This window comes from Myxine glutinosa, chromosome 2, assembly GCF_964187855.1.
Source record: "Myxine glutinosa chromosome 2, kmMyxGlut1.1, whole genome shotgun sequence".
In the NCBI taxonomy this organism is placed as follows: domain Eukaryota; kingdom Metazoa; phylum Chordata; class Myxini; order Myxiniformes; family Myxinidae; genus Myxine; species Myxine glutinosa.
The window spans coordinates 150860389-150883498 of record NC_136262.1 but is presented as its reverse complement, the minus strand read 5'-3'; the positions used below and the strand labels follow the sequence as shown (position 1 = coordinate 150883498).

Sequence of the window (23110 nt, the reverse complement as noted above, 5' to 3'; positions counted from 1 at the left end):
GTATTGATGTTTTATGGGGTATACCGACGATTCACCAATTAATTAATTGTCTTATTTAGTATTTGGTAATGTTTGACAAGACTAGTCACGTTGTAAATGTTGAGTAAAGTATAATGTGAGAAATTCGATTTTAAGACCTGTGGGGGGAAAAAAATCACAAATTCTCAGGTAATTTCTTGTGTCTTCCCAGTATGGAATGTTCTAGCATTATAAAGTGATTGATATTTAGAGGGGCTTTCTTGAAAGTTTGTGTGAGAGTGAGGGGGTAAACAAGGAGGTGGAGGGGAAGAGGAGGAGCTGGGGTAAAGAAGTTACATTTTGCTTGGTACGGTGCTGCACTGGTACTGTCGCTTTTTATTAGTCCCCTACCGGTGTACACCGGAGGGGACTATAGGTTTGCACGCCGTCCCTCCGTCCGTCAGTCTGTCAGTCTGTCAGTCCGTCACGCAAAGAACAGTTTTCCGGACTTTTTTTCGAAACGTAATGCTAATGATTTCAAACTTGGCACATCGTTTCCTCATGATAAGTTACAGATCAAGTTCGAACTTCACGACGTTTCGATCATTTTTGACAAAGTTATGGCACTTTGAACTTTGGGAATTCTGATAATTCTGATGATCCTTAACTCAGTGCCATTTAAAGTTTTAATTTCCTTTAAAAAAGATTTTCTCTGCAATAATAGGACCGATTGAGAGCAAATTTTCACCATAGGAGGGACTCGGTCTGTAGAATATTTGAATGGTAATTATGACGTCACAGGTCACGTGGTTCGGGCGCCATATTGTTTTTCGTGAAAACACGAAAACCCCTTTTTCTCTGCAACGGCTGAACAGATCGAGGCCAAACTTTGCAAGCCGAATCGCATGCCCATGACGAACAAAAAAGTCAGTGAGCATGACGTCATGCATCACATGGTTTCAGTTATGACGTTTGTAAGCATGAACCTTTAAAACCGAGCCCCTCCCTCATTTTTGATCCAATCGAGGGGTAACTTCACAGATCTGTTCCGCATGTCAGTCTACTAAAATGTCCTTTTGGAATTTGCGATAGCTCACGTGTAATTATATAATTCACACAGTGCAATACGTGCAGGCCGCTCCACGGAGCTACCTTGCGAGCTTATCAACGAGGCGAGGCGTGACACACGTGTCTCAGCATACCTCAGATCAAGTTTGAAAACCAGCATCAACCGTGCATAAATTTGCATATTCGATCATTTTTGACAAAGTTATGGCACTTTGAACTTTGGTAGGGGACATGTATTGCAGCGCAATACTCAGAATGCTTGTTATTATTATTTTATGTTTATAAAAATCAGGTTTGGATCACACTTGACTGACTCCCACCTGGATACTGATCAATTGAAGAACCTCTGTGACTGAATGAATGAATGAATGAATGATCGTTTTAAGGCCATTTTTCCCCGCTAGAGCAGGGGTTAGCCATGACAATCATGGTTCCCTGTTTGAGGCAATGTTTTTATGGCCGGATGCCCTTCCTGACGCCAAACCTTAGTCGCCTCTTCGATGCGCAGGGATACGGTGTACCTATTCTAAATCGGGGTACACACCGGATCATTCATCCCAGCAAGCTGGTACTCAATTTGCCGACCTCGGAAGGATGGCAGGCTAAGTCAACCCCCCTGGTGTTAATTCAGCGATCTGCCGGGATTCGAACTCAGGATCCTCAGATCCCAAGCCAGCGCCCTAACCGCTAAGCCAACACCAGGCTCTGTGACTTTTATGAAAATATGAATAATCTGGCGAATATTCAAAATAAGCAAATGTTGTATGGAATTAAGATATACAGTCACGTGAAAAAGTAAGGACACCCCATGTAAAGTTTTGACTTTTTCAACATATTTCAACATACAGCTATTTGATCTTCATTTCAACAATGTTAATAGATAAAGGTGATATAATATAACAAATATCATGAAACATTTACATTTTGTCGTCCATTGTATAATTTAAATAAACATAAATGCAAATTTCGCATGTGGAAAAAGTAAGTACACCCTTGGCTCCAATAGGTGGTATTGCCCCCTTTGGCAGAAACAACCTCAAGTAGGCGTTTCTTATAACTGTCTACCAGTCTCTGACATCGACTGGGAGAAATTTTTGCCCACTCCTCCATGCAGAATTATTTCAGCTGTGCGATGTTTGAGGGGTTTCTTGCATGCACAGCTCGTTTCAAATCTCCCCACAACATCTCGATGGGATTTAGATCCGGGCTTTGACTTGGCCATTCCAGAACCCTCCATTGCTTTCTTTTCAGCCATTCCTTGGTGGATTTACTGGTATGTTTAGAGTCATTGTCATGTTGCAAGGTCCACCTTCGGTTGAGCTTCAACTCTCCGACAGATGGCCTCACATTATCCTCAAGCACCCTCTGGTACAATGAAGAATTCATAGTGGATTATATGATGGTGAGCTGCCCAGGCCCTGATGCAGCAAACCTGCCCCAAACCATAATATTTCCACCACCATGCTTTACATTTGGTATCAGGTTCTTGTGGTCAAATGCTGTCTTTGGTTTTCGCCAAATATGTCTTCTGGTACTGTGGCCAAATAGCTCTACCTTTGACCCATCTGTCCAGAGCACATTGTTCCAGAAGTGCTGGTCTTTGCCGAGGTGTTCATTTGCAAACTTTAGTCTTGCCCTGATGTTATTTCTGGACAGCAAAGGTTTCCTTCTGGCACACCTCCCATGTAGATCAAATTTGTGCAGCCTCTTTGTAATGGTAGACTCGTGCACTTTGACATCAACAGTTGCAAGAGCTACCTGTAGGTCCCGTGATGACATTCTGGGGTTCTTGGAGACTTATTTCAGCATCTTGTGGTCCCCTCTCGGGCTGAACTTTTTGGGGCGGCCTGGCCTGAACAAGTTGGCAGTTGTTTGGAATCTTCTGCAATTGTAGATGATCTTCCGCACAGTCGAATGATTGATTTCAAATTGTTTGGAGATCTTTTTAAATCCCTTCCCAGACTCATAGGCATCTATAACCGTCTTTCTGAAGGCCTCAGAGAGCTCTTTTGATCTAGGCATGGTGATGCCGCACACTTCAACAACAACGAGCAAACCAAACGAAATGTCTGAGGTTTAAATAAGACAGGTTCCTCCAAGATCCTCTCTAACGATGTTCTAATCATTTGCACCTGAGCTGGTGCACCTGATTCGAATTTTAGGTATTTGAAGTAGTGATAAAATTAAGGGTGTACTTACTTTTTCCACATGCAAAATTTGCATTTATGTTTATTTAAATTATACAATGGACGACAAAATGTAAATGTTTCATGATATTTGTTATATTATATCACCTTTATCTATCAATATTGTTGAAATGAAGATCAAATAGCTGTATGTTGAAATATGTTGAAAAAGTCAAAACTTTACATGGGGTGTACTTACTTTTTCACGTGACTGTACATCCATATATTAATGGAGGGAGAGTATGTTGTACGTTTCATCAACACTTCCAAGAGGATTTGACCTAATAAGCTGAAACTTTCAGGGATTACTCAGGATGATCCTGACGGTGTGTTTCCTGAAGCGTTTGATTCAATTAATTTGAAATTTATATATTTTCGTCCAACTTGGCACTTTTTCTTCGGGAGGGGGCAGGAGGGTGCAATTGGAATTATCCGAGCTGTATAACCACAATGCACGTAAGATTTTTTTTCTTTTCGGGAGCAATCGAGGCAGCGGTCTGCTGCCTATACACTGCCCAAATAAAGTGATGTGTCAGAAGAATGTGTTGAATACGTTTGAATAAGGATATTGCATTGCTGTGTTGACTGACTGTCTGGACACAACTTTGAGGTTGTGGGTCCATTGATTTTGAGTAATCTACCGATGTGGACCTGCAGCCAAGATTGTGGATCTGCCGTTAGGAGAGGTTCTGGGCTGAAAGGATCAAAACCTCGATGAAAAACGGTGCCCAGCTGATGATCCAGGCAGTTGGAAAACCAGTCAATTGCCTATAAGTTAAGGTAATAACTTCAAATATAATATTACAAGTACTTACAAGTTCATAACATATCTGTGTATGTATGTATGTGTTTATTTATATATATATATATATATATTGTTACAGATCGCGGATTAAGATGTTAGTTACCGAGCGGTTTGGTATTGCCGCGACCGTTACAGGATCCCTGACTCACCCGATTCACCCAGAACTTTGGCCATATCGCACCACAGCTGCTCAATGAGGGAAAAGACAAAAACGACGCAATGCAAGAGGAAAAGGAGTAAAACGAGAAGACGTACAGACGAGTAATGGGGTTTATTATTTACACACACAAGCAAAAAGAAAGCAGTCACGTTTATTTACAAGCACATAAGACGCAGGTGACACAGGGAAAATACTAGCTTACCTACAGACTTAATTAAATACCCAGGGACAGAACAAACAAAACAAACTCACGTATACAAGAAGGATGGAATGGAATGAATGTTGGAAGGAGGAATGGGAAGGTTCAGCTGGGGCAGATGGTTCGGGCTTGATCCCGCACGGGACGTCGGCTGGACCTCGATGGCCACCGATGCCACCGCTATTTGGTCCCCGCGGGGTAACGGGTTGAAGCTGCCTGGTGGAGTCAACGCTGCCTCTCTGGCTCAGCTCAGGGCGCGTCTGCCGTCTCTGGCGCAACTGCTGGTAATGGCCCTTGGCACCTTCTCTCTCTTGGCCCTGGTGTCTCCTCACCATTGACAACTCAATGCAACCAACGCAACCACTGACCCCTCGACGCCACCACTTCTCACCACCGACTTCTTACCACCGCAACCAACGCAACCACTGACCCTCCTCTGGCAACCGACTCAGACCAACTCACTACTCACTTCCGTTTGCGCCTTTTATAGCGCCTCCAGCGATTACGCCGCCGGCGTTTTGGACACGCCCATCGGGGTGCTCACCTCGGCCCTGGTTGGTCGCGCGACCCTCGGGCTCCGCCCTGGATGACGACGGGCGGGCACGCCCCTCCTCCCCGCTATGACGAGGTGGAGACCCGCCTTCCTTCCCCCAACCCTGCCTCGTGGTCAATGGCGGATGAAGGGAAAACCGCCCAACATGCAGTTGGCAATGCGAATTGCAATTGACGGAAAGGGGGGGAATGGAAGTGTTGGGAGTGGGAATGAAGGGAATCTATCTCTTTCACTGGTGCAATGGAGTATTTCAATTAATGGAAGACACAGCCTTACACTAATACACATAATAAGGATATAACTGTCAAAAAAGATATATCGTGTCCTGCATGTATGTTTTATGGACTAACTACGGGAACGCCCTTTGACCTTTATACAACCACAAACGGAGGGAGGAGGGGTGATATTTTACAACAACCTTTTACAACAACATTTTACCACAACAATAAAATAAAAAAACATTCTCATATCCACAACACTGCACCCTCCTCCCCTTAGGCACGGCCCGGGCCTATAACTTTTACCTTAGTGTGGCACGTAGGTGTAGTTCCCTCTACTTTTAACCTGACCCTGAGTGCTACAGTTTTAAAACATAAATAAATGTGTCCCGCTGCTCCATTGCACCCTGCCTAACAGACTTACGCCCACAGTTAACCGAATTGCGGAATGGTCTTCAAACTACACACTGACGGTGGGAAGCATTATTTACAATTGACGCTACTTTATTTACAAGACTAACCCAGGACCTGTGATTGTTCTTTCTGGGGGGGAGACAGTCTGCTCTGCATCGACGCACCATTAAAGCACCCAAAAACGCACCAATACAAACCCAAGCACCAATCGGTGCAGTCACCATTGTTCATCAATGTTCAACAATAAAATAAATTCAACAACCCCTAACCCTGCAGGTGATCTCTTGCTCTTCGGCTCCCTCTGCTGGTGATTATTATTTGTTCTTCCAGATGTTGTCATTCTTTTGCTTTGCTTACTGGCGGCCTATTTTCAACAAAGTGTGCCCAATGTGTCCTTTTTATTTGCTTTTATTTATAGCCCACAGGGCCGACTAGTGTGGTTCACCTGTGGGGCATCGGTGCCCTGTGGCCAAGGTCCGCCAGCAAGATTTCAGGCCCTCATGGCCGGTTCCAGCAGAGGGGCCATGCCCCAACCCATGGGGTCCATAGGTGGTGCTCGGCCACAGACATGTGGTCCATAATGTGGTGCATCGATGCAGACAGCTGGTTCTGGGAATTTCGGGCGCACAATGGCCGACCCACGCACGCTCCCCTCGGCACCCAGTGGCGCACAGGTCATGTGGGAGACAAAAGGGGAAAGACAATTGAGCGAGGGGTAAGGTCACAAGGGTACACATCAATAAGGCAATGCAAGGCGAAATGCGTACGGAGGGCGAAGTGAGAAAGCTCGTCCCTACCGTACGTCACCCCCCTGTCACCTACCCTACCCTTGCCCTTACCCCATATGTACAAAAATCTACACATTTACAAATTCGTCACTACTGTCACGTCTTCCCCATATTTCCCCTATACCAAATTCGTCTCCACAATCCCTCTACTTCAAAATTTGCCATCACCAAATTCATCATCAATCCTCATAAGGAGGCAGAGATGGAATTACGCACAATGTCACACCCACATCATGATGCGTCTCACAATCCAAACATTTGCACAGTAAAAATAATAAAACATGGCATGGTGCGGAGTACCTGTCACCTCAGGTGAGTGGATGCAGATGGTGCGAGGAGATCCTTCATCCTAACTACTTTCTAAATGACATTAACACACTTTACACTACCCGGGGTCTCTCCCTGCCAATCCATTGGCCAACTTACACTATGGGTTCTAAAAACCAATTCCCATTGACCAAACTGTGGTGCTTCTCAATTTGGGGTCTCACTCCCCCGATTCATCTCCCGGTGCCTCGCACAATTTCTGGGCTGCGACGTGTAGCTCTCCCAGCAGGTCTACCCACCTGCACACCTCCACCACTGCAGTTGCCACCCGAGCTTACCTAGCTCCTCACCCTAACCTAACTAACTGGGGCAGGCCCTCTCCTGTCTCTGTCACCCCCTGGTGCCCTCTGGCACTGGGCTACCCGGGTCCGTCCTCCGGATCCTCGGGCCCCATCCACAACTACCGGCTCCCAGAGCCCACCTGCGGCCTCACCTGGCCGACATCCTCACAGTGGTGGAGTGCCCAAACCAACTACACACACTAACAGGCTACACGCCCAGCCATTTCCACAACACTAATGCACCCATCCAAAGGCCATTCTTTCACCCGCACCACAGATGCCAATATCCAACCACAATTTACCTGTACCCTCTACCTAACACTTACACTACCCGCCCCGGGTATCCGTGATGGGGGTCCACTCTTCCCCCATTCACACCTTCGCACCATCCACTCCACTCCACAATTTCCACCATACTCACTCCACGACCATCCATTCCAATACTCCATACCATTTATTCCATACAGCCACATACACCTGTTTGTTGCACACCTGTGCAATCACCTGGTGCCACCTGCACCCTCCTCCTCTTCCTGGACCAGTTGGTCAACACAACACACATCACCACTACTCACTCATACACTGCTCCACACACCTGTTCAGTTGCACACCTGTGCAATCTCACCTGTTCAATCACACCTGTTCAATCCTCACACACACGGCATCATCTCAGCTAACTACTCCCTTCTGAAACTTGCGCTTCCCAGTCGTCCCTTTAAACTATTGCGCTCCCACGTCATTATCATCCACACTAAACTACCTGCGTCCCCACTACAGGTATCAGTCACTAATTAACCTTAACGTCACCTAATGTCCTCTTCGCTAGATCCCTAACAATATAACCTAACCCACCCGGGCTAGTTTTCACTGCCATACACCCCATAAACTATAGCGCATTTGCCCCCCGTCTGTGAGGGATGGTGGATTTGCCATCCCACCACATCGGGGGTCTCTCACTATCAATTTTGTTCGTCCAGATTCCAACCAATTCAAAAATTTTCCATTTACTGCCAATTCTACCCACTATTATAATTTTCGTATCAAATCACTACCATCATCATCCGTCTACTTATTACATCCTCTCGGTGCGCCAATTCACGTCTAAAGCTCGGCTTCGTACAGCCGAGCCATGAACGCGGGTCGTTTTGTGCCAGCGGCTGGATACGTCCCGCATTCGGGGCAGGGACGGGGGCTTACCCGTGCCGAGATCCCACGCACCACCTCGGCGCGTAGCCATCCAATTGCCCGATCTCGACCTGCCGGCACGTGTCAATAGAAAGTGGTCGCCATGACGACCCTTCCTATCGGCCTGCCCGCTCCGCCTAGTGGAGCCCGGACGCGGCCGTTCCAAGCGAGGCACAGCGTGGATCGCGTACGGCGGTTCTTTCGAAACCGTCGTGGTTCGGATCCCCGCTGGTTCTCGCGGCACGCGAAGCTGCCCGACGCGCACCGAGGGCCCGATTCGGCTATACGTCGTTCTAACCTCTAAACCGGTTACCGTCGATGCTTCACCTGGACGCTTACATGCATACGCTACCCCTTTCTTGCTCATACATGCAGCCGTTTCCATGCTCCTCGTCGTACCTCTTCTTACACACCTCGGTACACTCATTCCGCTCACCGACTTGGTCACACACCTGACCACCGAACACCTTGGCACACATTCGTCGCTCGCACACCTCACCAACACACCTCTTCGCGCCCCTTTCTCGGTCACCTCCTTTGTGACAATCACAGGTGTGCTCTCACCCGCACACCCAACCACGTGCCTCACTACCAATTCCAGCGTGCATTCCCACTCACGCTCTACCATTCCAGGTGTGCATCCTTCCATTCCAGGTGTACATCCTCGCTCACCTGCCACAACCAACTCACGCTCCGTGTCACTCCCACTACTCTCACCTCCACTCTCGGTCGCGCACTCACCCTTACTCTCGACAGCGCACTCTTTCCTCATGCACCTGTCCGTTACACACCTTTCTCGCGCACTCTCTCACGCACACTCTTTCGTTACATCCTCTGTAACACTCACCACAGGTGTACACTCTCTCGTTACTTCCTCCGTAACACTCACCACACCGCGCTTCCATGTACCCCCTCGCACACGCGCTACGACCGACTCACTCCTGACGGCACACTCACTCCTCGGCGTGCACTTTTTCCTCACACACCCCATGGTCGGACATTCTCGCACACCTCTTTTTTCGCACACCAGACCTGTCGCACACTTCACCAACGGCCTCTCACGAACACCCGGATCCAAACCAATCCCCAAGCCGACTGAAGCTTTCCTCACATCATATACACTAGGACGTAACCGTACCCGGAACCGTACCCGGAACCGTACCCGGAACCGTACCCGTACCGTACCCGTACCGTACCCGTACCCGTGACGTGCCCGTAATGAATATGTACAAAATATAAATATGTATGTACTACAATCGATCGTACCTTACAACAATCAACACAGATTGCAACGTCAAATAAATGAATACGCTCTCAAATGTGCCGTCCGAGGCAGCGTCTGCTCGCCACGTTCAGCGTCACTATGACTATCCGTAAGTCCGGAAGTGACGTCCTCATTTGACTGTCCGGAAGGTCGCATATCGCAGTTACGATGAATCGCAAATTAGTTTTAATTAGTTTTAAAACATAGTTTAACGCCAACATAGTTTGCCAACGTGAAATAAATGAATACGCTCTCAAATGTGCCGTCCGAGGCAGAGTCTGTTCGCCACGTTCGGCACACGTGATAGCTCGCTGCTCTCTGATTGGTTGAATCGTTTTTTGGACATAGCTCGGTAACTACTTGTCCGATTAATATGAAACCTTGAAAAGGCACATCCTCAGGTCCCCAGCAATATACCTGGCAAGTTTCAAGTATATCGGACCCGTGGTCGTCGAGAAACAGCGGTCACAGACAAACACACAGACATACACACATACACACACACACACACACACACACACACACACACACACACACACACACACACAGAGATTACTGGAATTATAGATAGATTGCCACTCACCTCCGTACCTCGTCTCCGCACCTCTTTTGCCACCTGCAAACTCTTTATTTGGTTAGTGAGCATCACATCATGAGTTGAGCACCGACCTTGCACATATTCCATCACCTCCTCCTGGATTTCTCTTTTAGTTTCTGTCCGTCCCTTCTTAATTTCACTCACCTCTTCTTCCACTTCCTCTAATTTTTGTTTAACCTCTTTTATTTCTCGGTGCGTCTCTTCAAGTTCGTCCTCTAAGGCTACCGTGACCGTCTCTATGTGCATCCTCACCTGCCGGTCCTTTGTCTCCATTATCCCCGTCACCTCGTCCACCCTCATTGTCAGTTCCTCCCGTACCATCTGACATTGCCTCTGCGTCGCTATTAATTCGTTTTTAATTTCTTTTTGTGTCGCCTTTAACCCTCCGAGTACTGCAGTGTTCCTTTGAACCTGCTCCACTAACTTCGTTTGTCCCTCTGTCAGCTGTTCCACCTCCTCCGTCAGATCTTCTATTCCCCCTTGTAACTTTGCCGTATTATTTCTCACTTCTTTCTCCATACGCTTCTCACCTCGCTTTACCTCCTCGCGTAGCCCTGAAACCTCCTCACCCACACCTCGTCGTATCTCCTCCTTCATCTCCTCCCTTTCTTTTGTAGATGCCGCCCTCATCTGTCCCAATTCATCCCTCTGAGCATCCAGTTTGGTTTCTACCCCGATTTTTACCTCCTCTATCTGCTCTCCCATTTGTTTAATTTCTCTGGCGGATTGCTCCCCTATCTCCCGCAATTTGTCTTCCATCCTATTTTCTAGCCCCTTTTTTTTTTTTTTTTTTTTTTTTTTTTTTTTTTTGGATACAAGATCGAGGCTCGTGAAAGAGCGAACATTAATCACACAGAAAGACAAACCGACACATAAAACATATAACATAGGGAGCGGTAGACAAGATGGGGAGAGAGGGGGAAGGACACAAACACAACATTTGAGAGCAGGGACCGAGAGACATGGAGACATCGAGAGATCTGAGAGAGGGCGAGGGCTTTGGGGGGGGGGGGGGGCGTGGGAAGGGGGCGGTGGGAGAGGTATAAAACATATGGACACTGCCAGGACTTCCAGGAAAGAAGTTGGAATTTCAAACAAGGTGGATCTGGGGTGAATTAGCGGGGGTAGAAAAGATCAAGGTTTTGGATGGGGGAAGATAAGAGATGGTGGTGAACAGCTGTTTTAAAGACCTGGAGGGAGGAGTGGGATTGAAGGGAGTGAGGGAGTTTGTTCCAGAGGCGGGAGAAAAGAGGAATGAAAGAGTGAAGGTGAGCAGAGAGCCGAGATTTCGGCAGTTTAACCATCAGAGGGTTGCTGGCAGATCTTGTGCGACCTGTAGGAATATTTGGGGGACAGAGCACAGAGAGAGCTGGGGGTGCAAGGCCGGAGAGGAGTCGGTAGAAGACAGAAAGACCACCTACCTGCCTGCGGTGAGTGAGTGAAAGGCCCTCAGAGATAGCTTCATCGCGGGAGATTCCAATAATTCTGAAAGCTTTGGTTTCAACAGCGTGAAGCCGAGCTAGGTGTGAGGCAGGAGTACCGGCCCATAGGGGAGAACAGTATTCCATTGAGCTGCGGATGAAAGCCTTGTATGTGGTGAGGAGCTCAGGTGTGCCGAGGAAGGACTTCGCACGACGGAGGATGCCCAGTCGGCGACTGGCTTTGGAGGCCAGCTTGGAAATGTGGTTTTCCCAAGAAAGATCATGGCAGATAGTGAGACCCAAAATCTTGAGCGACAGAACTTCTTGGAGAGGATTGTTGAGAAAGTAGATGGGAGGGTTGTCCAGTCGATCTTTTCGGAGAGACATAGTAAGAGTGTGAGATTTGTCAGGATTGAAAGACATGTTCCACTTGTTTGACCAGTCTGTGATTTTGTCCAGGTCTTCAGAGAGTGAGGAGGCAGCAGACTGCCGATCTGAGGGAAGAGGAATGGAGCGGCAGAGAGTGGAGTCATCAGCAAAGAGATAGAGAGGATTTTCGAGAGAGTCAGAGAGATCATTGATGAAGACCAGAAAAAGCACGGGGCCCAGAACACTGCCTTGGGGAACTCCAGCCTGAACAGGAAGAGGAGATGAGAGAAACCCATTCAGGGCCACACGTTGACGACGACTAGAGAGGAAGTCCGCCAGCCATGCGTGGAGATTTCCATGGATACCAAAGGAGGAGAGTTTGGTGAGCAGAGCGGGGTGCCAGACCGTGTCGAAGGCACGTGATATGTCGAGGGAGACAGCTCTAATTTCCTGTTTGGCATTGAGGACCTCCATCCATTGTTGAGACAGCAGAAGCAGCATGTCCAGAGTAGAGTGACCTGGTCTGAAACCAAATTGATGATCAGAGATCAAGCCATTGGAGAAGAGGAAAGATTTCATATCCGAAGCAATGATGGATTCCATGACTTTGCTGATAATTGGGAGAAGGCTGATTGGTCTGTAGTTGCTAGGATCTGTTTTTGCACCTTTTTTGTGCAAAGCGGTGATGTTGGCTGATTTCCAAGCAGATGGCAGTTGACCTTGAGCAAAAGAGAGGGTGAAGAGAACAGAGAGAGGGTGAGATAGAGCAGCAGAGCAGGATTTTAAGACCCGTGGGCTGATGCCGTCGGGTCCAGTTGCAGAATCAGAGTCGAGGGTTGACAGAAACTTTTCCACCTTGTCAGGAGGAAAGGACACGGAGTCCAGGAGCAGCAGGGTACGACTGGGTATGGTGGGTACAGAGAGGGATGGGTTTGGGACACAAGATTTAGAGGCAAACACAGAGTTGAGGCATTCAGCTTTTTCACGTGCGGAGTCAGCTGTGTAGCCGTTTGAGGTAAGGGAGGGGATGGAGGGGGAACAAACACCAGAAACGGATTTGACCAGACGCCACCAGGATTTGGAAGAGGGAGACAGATAAGAGAGTTCGGTCTTGAGAATGGAGAGATATTGTTTCCTGGCTCTCCTGAGGGTGGACACACACTTGTTTCGGGCTTTGTGAAAGGAAATGAGATTTCCTTCCGTTGGATTTGCTTTCCAGGAGACGAAGGCAAGTTGTTTCTGGGCAACAGCCTCACCACAAGATTCCGTGTACCATGGACGGGAGGAAGGGTATGACAACTGAAGACGAGATGGGATAAATCTGTGCATGAGAGAGAGCAATTTACTTTGGAAGAATTCCCAGGATGAGTTGATGTCAGAGGTGGTAGAGATGGGAGACCAGTCCAGATGATTGATGGCTGCTTGAAGACCGTGCCAGTTGGCCTGAGTGAAATGCCAGACTCGTCGACGCTGAGCAGGCTCCCTGAGGATGGTCAGAGAGATGTCCACTTTAACAAGGACATGATCAGATGATCCGATCGGAGCAGAAGAAGAGCAGCAGACATTTTCAGGGAAGTTAGTCATAACCAAGTCCAGAAGAGAAGATGTTCCGTTGACTGAGATCCGGGTCGGGAAATTGACAGATTGTGTCAGTCCCAGTGAGTCGCAGAAGTCCTTTGCTGAGGAGCCATGGCTGGTGAGAGAGGTACCCACACCCAGCCAACTGGCATGATGACAGTTGAAATCACCACATATGAGGAAGAGAGAGTTGGGATGAGTAGATAGAAGTTGGTCCATATCATCAGACAGCGAGATGTAGATGGAGTCATCACTGTTTGGTGGACGGTACAACACACATATGAACAAGAGGTGGGAGCGAAGGGGAAGCCGTAGCCAGAGGTATTCCTGGGGGTGAGGTGGAGAGAGTGCAGTGCAGGGCGAGTGAGGAAGAGAGTTTTTGATAAAGATAGCAACCCCGCCTCCAGGACGAGGCTCAGGTCTATCATACCGGAGGAGGGAGTAGCCCGGGAGAGATACTATGGAATCAGAGACATCATAAAGGAGGAAAGTTTCTGTTAAGCAGATCACGTCTGGTTTGACAGAAGCAACCTGTATGGAGAGATCAGTTAAGTTTGAACGAAGGCCCCGGATGTTTGAGGTCCATACCGTTAATGAAGAGGAAGGGGGAGCATCAGATACAGAACAGGGGGGAGGAGGGGTAGGGTAAGATGTGGAAGAGGTGGAAGAGGTAGGGAGAGCTGTTGAAGGTGTGTCAGAGATTTCAGAATAGCTCGGAGAAAGGGAAGGATGGGGCGGACAAAAGGTTTGATGGTGATTGGGTGAGCCACAATGAGGTGTTATTTGAGGAGGGGGAAGAGCGAGGCAGAAGTTTGGGGGAGATGGAGGTGAGAGTTTGAAGGGGGAAGAAGCGGGGAGGACGCTTTGAGGAGGGGGAGTGAGAGGGGGGAAATTGAGAAGCAATGAGGATGGGGAGATTTGAAGGGGAGGGGTGAGCGGGGAGTTTGGGAGGGAAGGGACAAGGGGAGGGATTTGAAAGGGATGGGATATGGGGGAGATTTGGAGGGGAGGGGTGAGGCAGGAGTCTAGGAGGGGAGGGGCGAGGGGGCGTCTTGGCGGGGAGGGGTGAGGGGGTAGTTTAGGAGGGAGGGGGCAAGGGGGGAGATTTGAAAGGGATGGGTGATGGGGAAGATTTGGAGGGGAGGGGTGATGGGGAAGATTTGGAGGGGAGGGGTTATGGGGAAGATTTGGAGGGGAGGGGTGAGATTGGATTTTTGAAAGTGTACGATTTATGGGAAACGAACATTTATTGCAAAATGAGTTTCTTGTGACCTTCGAGTTAAAAATACGTTTAAGGACGCTGGATGGAGGATGGAGTGCAGGAGAGTTTAGGGAATGTAGAAAAAAGGCACTATAGGAGATGGATATTTTTTTGGGGATGAATTGATTTGGTGAGCAAGTCGAAAGCAGCCTTTTAAAGAAGAAGAAGAAAAAGGTGTTATAAAATATGACGGAATACATAACTTGAGGGGAAAGTGTAAACATTGAAGGTTAATGAGTGAAAACTATCTGGGGAAATGGGGGAGAAACACGTGGTCGAAGAACGAACGAACGAATAAGAATGAATAAACGAATGAGAACAGAGAAGGAAATGTTTTTTTTTTTTTTTTTTTTTTTTTTTTTTGAGTTGAGATTTACACAAGGAAGTAGGCTATGGGTGAAAAGACTGGGAATACAGAGAACGAAAGTTATTGGATCACAAACGACGGACCACTGAGAGAAAAACAAAGCCTCAAGGTTGTACAGTGCACACTGTACAAGGCCTCAAGACACGACACGAATTAACACGATTTTCAATACAGGTATGAAAGATTTGCACCGAAAAATCTTCGTCGGGACACAATATACGTACAACACCATAAATAAATAGTTTTAACGAAAATACAAATGGGAACAATCACTTAACTTCGATTTCAAATCGTTCGCGACGCGGCAAAGGCCTTGCTCGCGACACGGCAAACAGACGATCAATTTATGAAAGATAAACACCGAGAAACAACCAAAGTTGCACACAATAACTTCACACACCGAAAGATAAATACAGTTTCGACAAAATACAATTGTGAACAGACTTAACTTCGAAAAACGTGGAGACCGTGTGGAGCTTCGAAAATCCCTGCCGCCGTCTCCAAGATCTCGCGAGATCTCAACCATTTGAGATTCATTAACCCATTTTTCACCCCCTCTAACTGATTCTCCTGGGCAGCCATTCTATTTTCCACCCCCGTTAACCCATGTTTTAATCCCTCACCGGTACCCCTCGCTTCGTCCCTCATTACTCCCAATTGCTCACTCTGAGCATCCATCCGGTTCCCCATTACCCCCATTTGGTTTCCCAAGTCATTCCTCAGGTCTTCACTTGTCTGGACCATGAGCGCCTTTATTTGTTCCATAAATAGGCCCCAATCCATCGGCGGCGCTGCTACGGTCACGGGCGCGGCTAAATTTGGCGCCACAATAATCATGTGCGCGAGGCCGCCATTTTGTGCGTCTGATACTCCCTCAACCGCCTCCTCATTGCTCCCCTCCATTTGATCCTGGGTTACTCCTAACCCCTCTATCTCTCCCACCGGCATCCCGTCGCCTTGACCAGCCATGGCGCAATTTCAAAATTCGGGTTTTTCTTCAGAAAAAAAACAAATTTCGGCAGCTCGTAATTTTGACCAAATTTTTTTTTTTCCTCTATTCGTTTTTTAAAAAAATTTGGTTCGGGCCTCGAATCCCACTCCCAGACACCAATTGTTACAGATCGCGGATTAAGATGTTAGTTACCGAGCGGTTTGGTATTGCCGCGACCGTTACAGGATCCCTGACTCACCCGATTCACCCAGAACTTTGGCCGTATCGCACCACAGCTGCTCAATGAGGGAAAAGACAAAAACGACGCAATGCAAGAGGAAAAGGAGTAAAACGAGAAGACGTACAGACGAGTAATGGGGTTTATTATTTACACACACAAGCAAAAAGAAAGCAGTCACGTTTATTTACAAGCACATAAGACGCAGGTGACACAGGGAAAATACTAGCTTACCTACAGACTTAATTAAATACCCAGGGACAGAACAAACAAAACAAACTCACGTATACAAGAAGGATGGAATGGAATGAATGTTGGAAGGAGGAATGGGAAGGTTCAGCTGGGGCAGATGGTTCGGGCTTGATCCTGCACGGGACGTCGGCTGGACCTCGACGGCCACCGATGCCACCGCTATTTGGTCCCCGCGGGGTAACGGGTTGAAGCTGCCTGGTGGAGTCAACGCTGCCTCTCTGGCTCAGCTCAGGGCGCGTCTGCCGTCTCTGGCGCAACTGCTGGTAATGGCCCTTGGCACCTTCTCTCTCTTGGCCCTGGTGTCTCCTCACCATTGACAACTCAACGCAACCAACGCAACCACTGACCCCTCGACGCCACCACTTCTCACCACCGACTTCTTACCACCGCAACCAACGCAACCACTGACCCTCCTCTGGCAACCGACTCAGACCAACTCACTACTCACTTCCGTTTGCGCCTTTTATAGCGCCTCCAGCGATTACGCCGCCGGCGTTTTGGACACGCCCATCGGGGTGCTCACCTCGGCCCTGGTTGGTCACGCGACCCTCGGGCTCCGCCCTGGATGACGACGGGCGGGCACGCCCCTCCTCCCCGCTATGACGAGGTGGAGACCCGCCTTCCTTCCCCCAACCCTGCCTCGTGGTCAATGGCGGATGAAGGGAAAACCGCCCAACATGCAGTTGGCAATGCGAATTGCAATTGACGGAAAGGGGGGGAATGGAAGTGTTGGGAGTGGGAATGAAGGGAATCTATCTCTTTCACTGGTGCAATGGAGTATTTCAATTAATGGAAGACACAGCCTTACACTAATACACATAATAAGGATATAACTGTCAAAAAAGATATATCGTGTCCTGCATGTATGTTTTATGGACTAACTACGGGAACGCCCTTTGACCTTTATACAACCACAAACGGAGGGAGGAGGGGTGATATTTTACAACAACCTTTTACAACAACATTTTACCACAACAATAAAATAAAAAAACATTCTCATATCCACAACAATATATATATATATATATATATTGTGTGTGTGTGTGTGTGTGTGTGTGTGTGTGTGTGTGTGTGTGTGTGTGTGTGTGTGTGTGTGTGTGTGTGTGTGTGTGTGTGTGTGTGTGTGTGTGTGTGTGTGTGTGTGTGTGTGTTGTTAATGTCTGGGTTCCTTCTTGTGACTACATACAGTGCAGTAATTGGTCTTTACTTTGATTGCACGCTTGCAACAAGATCACTTGTCGGGCGGGTACTCTTCTTATCTATCTATAATGGAGCAGATGTGTATACATTGTGATAGCAACAGAGTTCACGGTTTCGACGATGGGGTTCCTCGGACATGCGCCCTGGCCTCTGATCGTGAGAGCACCAGGCCACGGATAACTCTGTGACCCGATGCGTTGTTAGCAACTGCGGATTTCGGTTGGGATAATTCGGTCTAACAGGGTCTTCTCGCCAAAATATGTTGTTACCTGTTGGTGACCCAATGACCTCAGCTATGGACCGCATCCTCGGCGTTCACCAATTTTCCAAGTCGTATTACCACCATTGCCGAATGACCCATGAAGTGAATGCTGAATATCCACTACCGAAGCAAAACAGTTGTGCAGAACTCCCGGCTATCCACAACATACACACTGTGTTGGATCAATGAAAGAAAGGATGAGAATGATGCAGATGGAAAATGCACAACGATCATTTATTTGCAAAGAAATGGTGAAAATCACTTTATCTACAACAAAAACGAGCAAAGTTAAAAGATACAAAAGGGCAGACTTATCCAAAGTGAGTATTCTTATACATCTTAACACGTATGAGACAAGGTATCTGCATTCATTCCCGAATAAGTGTAAAAAGGAAAGGAAGAGTAAGAGAACGAAACAGGCAGTTTGGAGAATGGGAACGACTCCAGTCTCACCTCGTTCCACCAGGGGGCTGGATCAGACCAAATAATATACGAGGGAGTTATAATGAGGAGGGAGCGATGTTGTGTTAATGTAGAAGTGGCATCACTCCATTCACCTCGCACAGCTCATCCTGCTCCTAGCGTGGTTCGTTCCGTTCGGCGAACCTTCGAGCACGCACGACCGTATGTGTACTGAGGCTTCCACATGAGCAGCTCCTACTGAGACGTCTCACAACAGCAGCTCACCACCACTGCATCTCACCACCACTGCATCTCACCACCATTGCATCTCACCACCACTGCATCTCACCACCACTGCATCTCACCACCACTGCATCTCACCACCACCGCATCTCACCACCACCGCATCTCACCACCACCGCATCTCACCACCACTGCATCTCACCACCACCGCAGCCACTCCTCCAATGCTACAACCACAACAGCTCCTCCAATTCCACAACCACAACAGCTCCTCCAATGCCACAACCACAACAGCTCCTCCAATGCCACAACTACAACAGCTCCTTCAATGCTACAACCGCAATCACCCCTGCAATGCTATTACTGCAACCTCCAATGCTACAACTGCAACCTCCAATGCCACAACTGCAACCTCCAATGCTACAACTGCAACCTCCAATGCTACAACTGCAACCTCCAATGCTACAACTGCAACCTCCAATGCTACAACTGCAACCTCCAATGCTACAACTGCAACCTCCAATGCTACAACTGCAACCTCCAATGCTACAACTGCAACCTCCAATGCTACAACTGCAACCGCCCCTCCAATGCTACAACTGCAACCTCCGCTCCAATGCTACAACTGCAACCTCCGCTCCAATGCTACAACTGCAACCTCCAATGCTACAACTGCAACATCCAATGCTACAACTGCAACCTCCAATGCTACAACTGCAACCTCCAATGCTACAACTGCAACCGCCCCTCCAATGCTACAACTGCAACCTCCCCTCCAATGCTACAACTGCAACCTCCCCTCCAATGCTACAACTGCAAGCTTCCCTCCAATGCTGCAATTGCAACCGCCCCTCCAATGCTACAACTGCAACCGCCCCTCCAATGCTACAACTGCAACCGCCCCTCCAATTCTACAACTGCAACCGCCCCTCCAATGCTACAACTGCACTCGCCCCTCCAATGCTACAACTGCACCTGCCCCTCCAATGCTACAACTGCACCTGCCCCTCCAATGCTACAACTGCAACCGTCCCTCCAATGCTACAACTGCAACCGCCCCTCCAATGCTACAACTGCAACCGCCCCTCCAATGCTACAACTCCAACCGCCCCTCCAATGCTAGAACTGCAACCGCTCCTCCAATGCTACAACTGCAACCGCCCCCCAATGCTACAACTGCAACCACCCCCCCCCCCTCCAATGCTACAACTGCAACCACCCCTTCAATTCTAAGCTACAACTGCAACCGCCCCTCCACTGCTACAACTGCAACCGCTTCTCCAATGCTACAATTGCAACCTTTCCTCTAATGCTATAACTGCAACCACGCCTCCAATGCTACAACTGCAACCTCCCCTCCAATGCTACAACTGCAACTGCCCCTCAAATGCTACAACTGCCACCGCCCTTCCAATGCTACAACTGCCACCGCCCCGCCAATGCTACAACTGCAAACTCCCCTCCAATGCTACAACTGCAACCGCCCCGCCAATGCTGCAACTGCAACTTCCCCTCTAATGCTGCAATTGCAACCTCCCCTCCAATGCTACAACTGCAACCTTCCCTCCAATGCTACAACTGTAACCTCCCATCCAATGCTGCAACTGCAATCGCCCTTTCAAATCCGTGCTGTATTATTGCCACGCAGGGCATGGCTTCCATCCAGTTTGTCCAGCCTTTCTCCGTTGGTGGGCACTTGACGAAGGCGGTTCCCACATTGCAGCTCTGGAAATTCTCTGTCACTGAGGAGAACTTCATGGCCGCCCCGGCTTCTCTGCTTCCACGCAAATCGGCAAAGGTGAGGTTTCTCTGTACTGTACGTATATCGAGCGACTCAGCTTTCTGGACAGTACATGTGCCAAATGATTTGGCATTCAGGCTTCTGGTGCAGCACTTGGCATGCCTGAAAGATCCAGCCATCATGCTTCCAGCATGCAACCCAGCATCCACGTGCTGCATTCTAACCTGTCTCTGTCTAACCCCAACCTAATCCCCCCTAGAGTCCCTGTATATAGAGAGTTGTGTCAACTCAAATTTGGACGCCATTTTGTGTCTAAGTGTGTCGGATTAGATATACATGTACATTCGCGATATGGGGTGATATATTCTAAACCTGCTAAAAAAAAATTTACTACACATATTTAGTCTTATTATTACATACAGGTGATATTTGTTTTGTCAAAAACTCAGCTATTGCCGTGAAAAAGAGCTGTGTGGTGATATTAAAAGTGGTATGGCAATGCATATTACAAGCCAACACTGCATATAAGAGCTAACATTATAAGTAAGACAAACCAATGCTGTCGTTCTCTGAATTTTAATAACCTTTAGAAAGGAGTGTGGGCATATCCAATATTTTTTAAAGGGTGCCGAGAGCAATTCCGGTGTAGGACTTCCAGCCGACATATAGTCTAACACACTTAAAACAAATTCTGTATGTGGTATTGCCATATTTCTATAGTGTACAACTTTAGTTTTATCGACATTTATATTCAATTTCCTTGAAGCTCCTTGAAGATTATAAACAAACACAAATCACTTCCCTTTAAAAGGGTTTTCAACGGACAGACAACCAAAAAAAAACCGAGCAGATAGAATTGCTTTTGAACATCGATCATCAAGCGGCGTAGGCCTACCTGGCAGAGTCTCGAGGAGTCGATCACTTTCCAGCTCTTTCGTCTGACTTTCGCTTCCCAAATTTGTCTTCTGACTTTATCACTTGGAAATCTATACATCTTATATTTCCCAGATTGGTTTGAACAACCAAAAGCAGAACAACCAGTCATTTTGTTTGGCAATAAACAACATTCCCGTACCAAGCTGACGTTCACGCACGGTGAAGTTAGACACAAAATGGCGCCACTAAATCACGTGACCAGAAATCTCGGGTCAGCGCATGGCGCAACTCTCTTTATACAGGGACTCTAATCCCCCCATTATTACTACTCCCCCTATCCTAATGTTACTCTCCCTATCCTAATGTTACTCTCCCTATCCTAATGTTACTCTCCCTATCCTAATGTTACTCTCCCTATCCTAATGTTACTCTCCCTGTCCTAATGTTACTCTCCCTATCCTAATGTTACTCTCCTTATACTAATGTTACTCTCCTTATCCTAATGTTACTCTCCTTATCCTAATGTTACTCTCCTTATCCTAATGTTACTCTCCTTATCCTAATGTTACTCACCCTATCCTAATGTTACTCTCCTTATGCTAATGTTACTCTACTTATCCTAATGTTACTCTCCTTATCCTAATGTTACTCTCCCTATCCTAATGTTACTCACCCTATCCTAATGTTACTCTCCTTATCCTAATGTTACTCTCCTTATCCTAATGTTACTCTCCTTATCCTAATGTTACTCACCCTATCCTAATGTTACTCTCCTTATGCTAATGTTACTCTACTTATCCTAATGTTACTCTCCTTATCCTAATGTTACTCACCCTATCCTAATGTTACTCTCCTTATCATAATGTTACTCACCCTATCCTAATGTTACTCACCCTATCCTAATGTTACTCTCCTTATCCTAATGTTACTCTCCTTATCTTAATGTTACTCTCCTTATCCGAATGTTACTCACCCTATCCTAATGTTACTCTCCTTATCCTAATATTACTCTCCCTATCCTAATGTTACTCTCCTTATCCTAATGTTACTCACCCTATCCTAATGTGACTCACCCTATCCTAATGTTACTTTCCTTATCCTAATGTTACTCTCCTTATCCTAATGTTACTCACCCTATCCTAATGTTACTCTCCTTATCCTAATGTTACTTTCCTTATCCTAATGTTACTCTCCTTATCCTAATGTTACTCTCCTTATCCTAATGTTACTCTCCTTATCCTAATGTTACTCTCCTTATCCTAATGTTACTCTCCCTATCCTAATGTTACTCAGCCTATCCTAATGTTACTCACCCTATCCTAATGTTACTCGCCTTATCCTAATGTTACTCTCCTTATCCTAATGTTACTCACCCTATCCTAATGTTACTCACCCTATCCTAATGTTACTCTCCCTATCCTAATGTTACTCACCCTATCCTAATGTTACTCACCCTATCCTAATGTTACTCACCCTATCCTAATGTTACTCACCCTATCCTAATGTTACTCACCCTATCCTAATGTTACTCACCCTATCCTAATGTTACTCACCTTATCCTAATGTTACTCACCCTATCCTAATGTTACTCACCCTATCCTAATGTTACTCACCCTATCCTAATGTTACTCACCCTATCCTAATGTTACTCTCCCTATCCTAATGTTACTCACCCTATCCTAATATTACTCACCCTATCCTAATATTACTCACCCTATCCTAATGTTACTCACCCTATCCTAATATTACTCTCCCTATCCTAATATTACTCACACTATCCCAATGCTACTCTCCCTATCCTAATATTACTCACACAATCCTAATGTTACTCTCCCGATCCTAATATTACTCTCCTTATCCTAATGTTACTCACCCGATCCTAATGTTACTCACTCTATCCTAATGTTACTCACCCTATCCTAATGTTACTCACACTATCCTAATGTTACTCTCCCTATCCTAATG

General features: G+C 47.2%; 1 protein-coding gene across 8 annotated transcripts in view; it reads left to right on the top strand.

Annotated features, from left to right (window-relative positions):
* LOC137421178 (centrosomal protein of 152 kDa) overlaps positions 1-23110 on the top strand; it is a 163728-nt gene that overhangs the window by 128943 nt on the left and 11675 nt on the right. The gene's annotated exons all lie outside the window — the stretch shown is intronic.